Consider the following 9,486-nt stretch of genomic DNA (forward strand, 5'->3'; position numbering starts at 1 on the left):
GCCCGGGGACAGTTCCTATTGGTTGCGAGGAGCGCCGCGTGAGGCGAGGGCGGAGCTTCCCGGGGCTGCCCGAGGCTTCTCAGGGCGCCCGGCCCCGCAGCGCTACCCGCTGGCCTTCTCGCCGCGACCGCGTGCGCGCTGGGCTTCGTGGCGTTTGCCTTCCGTGGCCCTTTCACTCATTATTACTCTTCCGTTCCTTCACTCCATCCGTTTAGTGCTTGCCGGGCGGCTCCTTTGTGCCCGGCCGTGGGGACTTAACGGAGATGGAGCGCCTAGTGCAGTGGGGTCTCACCCACCAGGGCCGGCTGGACATTGCGTGGTGGTGGTCCGTGCCGTGGCAGCAGTCCCGGGCGTGGGAACAGCGGGCAAGATCCCTGGCCCGCCGGAGTTGAGGGTCCCGGAAGCTTTCCGAAGGAGGTGTAGGAGGCAGCCAGCCTCAGATCAGAAAGAAGCACGGTGATATAGGAGGAGGTAAAATTGCCAGGTCTTGGTGATTCGCTGTAGAGAATAAGGGAGGCTCAAGGGTTCGTTTTCAGGCCGCGCAAATATTGATCTTTAATTACATACTGGACCTGGGTCTGCCCTGAAACAGGACGGGTGGGGCACCCATTCACTGAGAAGAGGGATATAGCGGGAGAAGTGAGTCGAAGAGAAAGATAATTTGGTTCTGGCCATGTTACTGAGCAGTCTCTGCAGCATGAGTGGAAAAGTCAAGGAGGCAGTTAGATGAACACGTCTGAAGATGCGGATTTGTGAGGCATCCGTGTTTGTTGGACGTGGAAATTTTGAGAGCACAAGGCTTGTGAGAGATCTTGGACGACGTCAGGGGTCAGGGGAGGAGGGGGCTGAGATATACAGGTAGACAGCAGGAGTGTGATGTCTCAGAAACACAGGGAAGGAGGGGGTTCTGCTGTGTCAGAACCACACTAAGTGGTACCCACCTGTGACTTGTGAGAGCAGCTGTGGTTGTTGGAGGCAGGAGCCGGATGATGACAGGCCGGCAAGGAGCAAGGAGGTGGGGAAATGGAGGTAGGGAGTTAGACATGATTACGAACGGGAGGAGAGAGCCAGGGCAGGAGGTGGAGGGAAATGTGCTCAAGAGAAGGCTGATTTATCTTCTTTTCAGAGAAGAGAGACCAGAGCACTTTCACGTGTCTAGATGCTGCTGAAAGTTTCTGGGTCGGGGGAGAGGTTGTCCAGACAGGAGAAGGAAAGCAGGCAATGTGGCTCAAGGCCGCTGAGGAGTTGGAGAGAATGGATCAGGGTTAGGTCAGCGGTGCACTGTGCTCCCCAGGGTGGAGCACTAGGACAGAGAAACAGTGGTCAGCGTCGAGGACCCAGCTGAGATGTGTGGCGTCTCCCAGGCTGTGGGCTTTGCTCCGTTGTGAGGGCTACACAGAAAAAGGCCGTTGGGGTGAAAGTTAGGAAAGACAGCATTGATGTTGAGAAGTTGAACAAGAGAGTGATTGAAGAGATGGAGCACACAGTTTGAACAGGATAGGGAGTAGGTGATGTAAGGCCAGAAGGGACTGGTAGACTGGGAGAAACTGGAGAAGTGCACAGATTTGAGGCCTTGCAGAGGCATGACTGCTGATGCGGTGGGAGAAACCGGACGAATGGGCCCGGAAGGATGGGCGAGTAGAACAAGTGGATACAATGTCTGGGTTCTGGGTATCAGGAGGAGGTTCTGCCCCTGGGAATCTGGCTGAAATGGAGTGGAGGAGAAGGTATTTGGAGATCACGGAACAGAGATCCCAGAGTGTGGGGTGGATCGACCGCAGAGGCCACTGTGAGCCCATGGCCATAGGCTCAGCGTGTAAGGGGAGTGGCCAGGAGGGAGGTGAGCATGGGCCGAGGTCTGGCTTGAACCTCGGAGAGTGGAGAGGAAATGGTGTGGATGTGGCCTTGGGGAGTAGGGAAACTGGTGACCCCACCTCCTGACCTTGAACTCTGTGGAGTGTGAGAAAGTGAACAACCTGTGCTGGGGCGGGCTGTGGGAGAGCCCAGACCTCGGGCGGGGGAGCCAGGTGTCAGTTACTGCGGGAGGCGAGGGCTGAGGGTGTGGAGGGCTTTGTGAACCTCATAGTAGAGGGGTTTGGGCTCTGGTGAGGAGTGGGTGTTTACTGGGGAGGAGAAACAGAGCTGGGTGGAGGAGAGGGCCCAGCAGGAGAGGAGTGGAAATTTCCTCTTTGGTGGTGAACAAGGGATAAACATTAGCAGAACACAAGGTTCTGTCGTTCCTGGGGCCTCTAGGGGGCAGGCAGGAGCCCTCTTGCACAGCTGCACTCAGGAGGGGCCCTGGCAACAGACCCCGCTACCCTCCACCGGCGGGAATGGCTAACACCTGTTAAGCTGTACTCCAAGCAGACGAACTACCCCCCGGGGAAAGGGGGCGGGGCGGGGGGGGGCGCGGCTGCTGTTTGCCCAGGGAATGTGGTAAGTGTACAGCTGTTAAAGTCACTGTTCCTCTGAAAACATCTCAGCCAAGCTTCTTATCTGTAGATAAAGATTTTCAAGGCCAGGCACTTTTGAAAGGCCCTGCATCCAGCAAAATCTCTGTCCAGCTGCTGTCTTCAGCTTGAAATTCCTGTAGTAGGGGAGCCAAAGCTTGAGACGGTCAGAGAAGTCATAGGTAAATGGCCCTGGGGAGGAGGACACAGCTAATCAACAGATTCTTACCCAAAGCAAATGTGGAGTAAAAGAATGACTTTAAAAAAAAAAAAAGAAAGTTCTGAGCAGCTTCCCTGGTTGTGAGTGAGAAGAGGTGATGTTTAGCGCCTTTTGGAAATTATTCATATTGTGATAAGACAAACACCACTAGCTGGACAATGGACCCCCACAGTGGTGGGAAGAGAATTCTAGTCTTATAACTCCAGCTGGAAGGCACTTAGAGAAGGTCCGAGCTAGACCCACCACCTGCCTCCTGAGCAGCAACTATGCAAGGCCCTTTCCTCTTGTCGACTGAAATGTGCCATGTGAGAGCTGTGAGTGAAGTTTTATTGGAAAATGCAAAATGAGGACTGCAGCCTGGGAGACAGCACCTCAGATAGCTCCTGAGAAACTGCTCCAAAGAGGCAGTGGGGGACAGGTCAGTCTGTATATGATTTTGGTGAAGAAGGAATACGTGCAATGAAACACATATTTTTCCAGAAACTTACTTCTAGTTTTGTGAAGCTTTTGCTAGTCATGAGGAACAGTCCTCACCACGAATGATTTTAGTGCTTTTCTAGATATGAGGAGGAGATAGCTCATAGGATTGGGCTCATAAAGTTGACTCCTGAAAATATCTGAAGACCTGTCCTGCCAGTTTCTCTTCCCCAGCAGAGTGCCTCCTTTCTGCTCTCCACCCTGGACTCCTTTTCATGGGTGTTGAAATCAGCTATAGCAGCACGTGATTTAATCCTTAGAAGCAAATGGCAAGTGCCCGTGGCAAGTGCCAATTTGTAGTTGACACTCCCCTCTCTGCTTTTGTTTCACTCTTCTCTCTCAAAATGCTCCCACCCTCTTCACCCCGACCCAGCCTCCATCCCTAGTTTTAAGGCCCAATGGCCCCCTGTCCTGACTGCCTCTGTGTGCAGATCACTGCTGTCTCTGAGCTTCTGCAGCACTGCCTCTGACACGTTTACCCTTTTCACTGATTGTTTTCACCGATCTGAGTACCTGTCTGCACCTTTCCTGCTAGAGTCTGGGTTCCTGGACCACAAAGACTGTGCCACCCGCATCTTTATTTTACTAAAACAAAGCCGGGGTCATTGTTGAGTGAACTACACGTGACAATGAGGCTCCTCTATCCACGGAGACAGCGACGGTCACCCAGTGTAACTGTGAGGGGATGGATCACTGGGTGTAAGAACAGCCCACCGATGGCAAGATGTAGATACAACAAATGTCAAGAGGTTCTGCTGCTAATGGAAAGCGATTAGACCTGGCTCTAGAGTCAGCAGGGGGCTCCACACCTCAAAGCTAAAACATTATGTCTTCATTAGTAAGAGCTAAGATTCTGTCAGTGCTGGAAGCAGAGCAAGGACGCTGGGTTATGGGGTTGGGGAGTGAGATTCAGAAGGATCTCTCTGCAGATCCGTGGGTTTTACCTGGGCAGAGGGCAGCTGGCCCCCTGATTTGAGTGATTACCTCCTTTTTGTGTCAGAGAAACAACTCATGCAGAGCAGGTGGGGGTTAATCCTGAAAGACTTGTTTAAAATTTGGGTCTTTTGTTGTTTGTAACTCTTTTTGCATTCATGTTGATTTTTAAAAAATACTGCATTAAAATATTATCTGTTCCAATGACTGACTTTGGGTGCCCATCCAAATTGTGTGCCCGAGGTGTCTCACTCACCTCACCCGGTCCCAGCCCTGGCTCTCAGGTAGGACTGGGGTTAAGTTTGATTTGGGGGAGAGAGTGTCAGGTTACTGGGGCTGGCAAGCTAAGCGTAGTAAGTCTTTTTATTTGGTATCAAGGCAGCAGGGAGACTGGTAGGTGGGATTACAATAGTGTTCCAGGAGGATGCCTTTGGCCCCCGTGTGTGCAAGGTGGACTGATGTGGGGGTCGGGAGCTGGGGAGGCTGGAAGCAAGATATTAATGTTTGTCACTATATCATGTATTTCTAGAACTTTAGTAGTTAACAAAGGAAAGGGTTGGAAGTATGTCAGGCTTTTGTCAAGAGAGATGTGTCTCAAGTACATTTGGTGGTGGAAGTAGTGGAGTCCATTTAATGAAAGTTAATATTTCTCACTTATGGAGTGCCTACTGTATACATTAGAGCAATGGTTGGCAAATGTTTGCTATAAACAGAGCAGACCGTATTTTAGTGTCTGTGGGCTCATCTCTGTCTCAGGTACTCAACTCCGCCATTTGTTGTATGGGAACAGCGATAGGCCACGTGTACATGAGCGAGCCTGGGTGTGTTCCAGTAAACCTTTATTTACGAAACCAGGCATTGGGCCTGATTTGCCTTGTGGCTGTTGTATTGACTCCTGCTCTAAGGCATTACCGCCTTTGTGGTCAAGGCCAGGTAGCTGTGGGTTCTAGTGAGTGAGGAAAGGAAGCATCAGGGGGTGTATGGGTCACCCTGAGGCCTAATGTACACACACCCTAAGGCCTGGAAGTGTACACAGCTCTTCCCGTCACATTCCATCAGAGAGGATTTAGACAGGTGCCCACATCTTCCCACCAGGGGTCTGGGGATATACTCTGGCCTTGTGCCAGGGAAGGAGGAAGAGGAGAGTTCAGGGTCCATGAGCAGTCTTTACTGTTACGGGAAGCACACTGACTGAAACCGCCCACCCTGGCCAGGCCCTTTAGTAACCATTTGCATGAGTTGTTTTGTGACAGGAGATCCTGGTAAGGAATACAGAACTAATAAGCCACCCCCAACCAGAAGAGTTTGGGAAAGGTCAAAAGGAGACACCGCGTGTCCATCCACTTCCCAGAATCCCTCTGGTTAGCATCCATCTTGGCTGAGCGATGCATGCGCCACCAGGAAAGACTCTGAATTAGAATGATTGGCCAAAGACCACCTGGAAACTAATCCCATCACCATAAAACCCGAGACTGGGAGCCATGCGGCAGAGCAGTTCTCCTGGGTTCCCTTACCCTACTCTCTCCACCCGGGTGCCCTTTCCCAATAAAGTCTCTTGCTTTGTCAGCACATGTGTCTCCTCGGACAATTCATTTCCGAGTGTTAGACAAGAGCCCAGTTTCGGGCCCTGGAAGGGGTCCCCCTTCCTGCAACCAATGGCGACTCTGGTGGGACTCTTCGCTGCAACTGACATCCTGACCACTTGGGGTACTCAGGGGCCAGCTTGGCTGCTAATGGACCAGACCCAGTGGCTGCAACTGGGACCCTTTTGTCCCTGATCTCTTCCTGACGTGGACAACTGGCCAGAGTGCCCCAACCGGTAAGGAACAAGAGACTTTATTGACCTCTCTCCCCTTCCCTCTCTCTTTCCTCTCCTTAACCCTTCCTATCCTCCCCTTTTTTCCTAGTCCCCTGGTCCTGGACACAGGAATCTGGTCGAAGGGCCTCAGCCTGAGCTGAGGATTGGAGACTGATCACTTCCTCTTGGCAGAGAACTCGAATTCTGGTTCTGTTCTGGTCTGATTTCTGATAGGGCCAAGTTCCAGGCCTCCCTTCTCTGGAGGCCCAGGGTAAAGTCTCATAATACCTGGGTATCTGCAGGTGGCAGGAGATGTCTGTAAGGCCACCCCTTTTGCTCCCCTCTCCCGCTTCCTCCCCCTTCTTTCAACCTGGCTTCCTTTCCTCCCTTTGAAATTTTTGAAGACCTGAGATATTTTCCTTTGTCTGAAGTTCTGTGTCTCTATAGGAGGTTTTCTGAGAGACTGTATTCTTGTATTTAAGGGAGTGTCTGATGAGGACTGCCAGGTTTATATGTGTGTGTTTTAACTCTGTTCTGTGTTGTGATTTTTGATGGCCATTTTGCTTTGGCCACCATTTGGTTTAGACCTGCCACCATTTTGTTAGAACTTGATTTTCTTTCCCTGTGCCTTGAGACCAGGGCTCTCAGGAACACTTATCTAGACCATCTCTAACCCCTGACACTGAGGAAAAATGGGAAAAAGCCTTTAAAAGTTTTATTTATTCCAACTTTTTTATAAATTAGTAAAATTTATATTATAATATCTAATTCATGACTAAACTTAGAAAATGAAGCTAGATCTTGCATTGTATCTGTCTAAATGTGTGTCTTTATCTCTGGATAATATTTATGAGATTAATTTGTAAATGAGCTCTATTTAATTGGCTTAAAAAAAGGTAAGTGCTTACAAATCAAATAATTCTAAATTAAACAATAAATTCCAGGTTCATGTGAACCGTTAAATATTCAGTATTAAATACCTGATATTAATGTTTGTTTGTTGACCTATCTAATATAGACATGTCTTAGAGTAATTAGCATTAAGTAAAATATTTTCATTGTACCTAGGTTTAATATAAGTTAAATATTATCATATCTGTTACAAATTTGTCAACAAGAAAATTACCTCGACTGAAAAAACTTCTAAAAAAATGTAAATGAGATATGAGCTTTTATATAAATTCTATTAAAAATAATTATTCTTTAAAAATATGTCTAAAATAGTCTCTCCAGATTGGTATAACTTGAATTTCTAAGGGTTGTGCTAAGTATGCTAAGTGTTAGAAGTCAATTGAATAGTTAGGCCATTTCCAAATAAAATAAGATTTTGAAACGTTTACTACTAAACACTAATTTCCTTTTACAGAGAAACAAAGAGATTTGGGACTGTAAGTAAATAATGTTTGGTGCCATCCTAAAATGTTCTAAGAAAGCAAGGGTTTTAGAGGTGCCATCCTAAAATGTTCTAAGAAAGTAAGGGTTTTAGAAGTTATCACTGGTATTTATGCTCACCAATCTATAAAATGCTAATATAAAAGTTAGTTGTTGATTGCTAAAGGAAAGTAAAAAGTGTGTTTTCAGTTTAAAAAAAGAAGATATGAAAAATACTAAAAAGAGTTATGCATGATCAGGATTTTCTAAAATTGGATTACAATTAGTTAGATAAATGGATTTTGTTAAGAATGACACAGCCATAAGAAAACTAGTTAGAGCCAACTAGGTCCAAGATGGCGGAGTGACTTTCACTAGACCTTGAGCCTTGGTATTTATACCCATTGTGGCTATCAACAAGCTAAATGATACGCCCATCAACTAAATCTGACCAAATGTTCTAAACCCTTTTAATTGATCTTTTCCATAAAACTTCCTAAATCGAATCCTTTTAAAGTCCTTTAGACCTCTAGCCAACTTTGGGGTGCTTCAGAGGCCCCCTGAAACATCCCAAAGAGAGATATTAAACTGTGTTTATTTGGTTAAATTACATGAAAAAGATTATCAAATGAGTAATAAATCCACTCATGTTATAATGTATGGTAAAATTACTAATACAGATATCCTAGAAATTATATGGAGTTCTTAACTTTCTGATATGTCCTGGTATTCTAATGGAAAACCTGACGACTTACAAAAGTTAACAAAAGGACTGAATAAACCAGAGAATATGCTTATAACTTTTATGGTTTCTGTCTGAAAAATTATGGGTTTAAATCTTATGTTTTCCGGGAGTAGAGAAAACCTTCCTCTCAAACTAATTATGACAATACTTTGGTAAAATTATACATTATAAACAAAACAATTATATTTTCTCTCTGACACCTCCAAAAACTGGAAACTCTTAGGTTTCCAGTAAGTTTATCAAATGAATTAGGAAGGTTATCTAACAGGTACAAAAATCTCAAGAAATTTTGAGACCTTAAAAAAGAAAAAAATCACTTAGATTAGTTAGGCAAAATCTGTGATAAGCCTTTGGTGTGAGTTTCCCAGCCCTGTTTTATTTTAAAAATTCAGTCTGACATTCTATAAATGTTTCAGCAAAATAAAAAATCTTTGATCAATTATGGTTATATAAATCATCAGACCAAAATTAGTGAAAACAGACCTATTTTGCAAACAAACTAGGCTTAATTTGGTTATATTTGATAAAAATGAGGGTAATTTTAGGGAGAAAAAGATGTTTCAATAAATGTTAAATCCCAGTTTGTTAATGGAGGTCTGCATATAGTAAAACTCATTTCTTAGATAGTTCTTTGCTGTTATGTGATATTAATGTAAAATTTAATTAAATTCTTAAAGAATACCCTAAGCTTGTTTCTGAAGCTTATCTCAGTAATCTATCTTTGGATGAGAATCAGATACCTCATGACCTGCAACCAGGACTGAAAAAAGACAGGGTTTAAGGGACTGTCTCCAACCTGGATGGAAGGACTTTTTTATCAGGTACTCTTAACTAGCTCATGCACAATGAAACTAAAGAAAAATTAACTCTTAGACTAATTCCCACTTCCAAAGGCCCCTACACTGGATTGGTCTATAGAGAAGATAGCTGACCTGATCTCCCCTTAAAATGATGCTCAAACAGAGGAGAAACTACACTACACCAGGATGAGAACACAATGACATCAGAGGTAGACAGCTTGCCCAAGATGCTGGACCTGATTTGTATGATCATTTATAATGTTTCCTTGACTTCTTAGACTTTTGCATATAAATCAAATGCTTTTCTATCATAGGCCTGATCCTATGCTAGTTTTAAAAATCAATCCAATTGTTGGGTTTGTGTCCAATTACCTGTGTCTAGTTCTGGGTTACCTTTGTAAATTTCTCTACTACAAGACTCTAACTGGTTAGCCCTGAAAAAATTTACTTAAAAAAAAAAAGATAGTCATATTCAGGTCACTATGATATTACTAGATGGGATCCCTTCATCGGGCCAATTAATAATGCCTTCTCTGACTCTGGCCATAAATTTGAGCTTTCTTCTATTACTCAAGCTCAATCAGAGCAACAAGAAAAGTTTCAATAACAACAACAAAAAATCTCCCACAATTATGAGATAGATTTATATAGATAACACCAGGCTATGGTAATTTAGGTTTAAAGTCTCCTTT

This window comes from Bison bison, unplaced genomic scaffold, assembly GCF_000754665.1.
Source record: "Bison bison bison isolate TAMUID 2011002044 unplaced genomic scaffold, Bison_UMD1.0 scf7180017864472, whole genome shotgun sequence".
In the NCBI taxonomy this organism is placed as follows: Eukaryota; Metazoa; Chordata; class Mammalia; order Artiodactyla; family Bovidae; genus Bison; species Bison bison.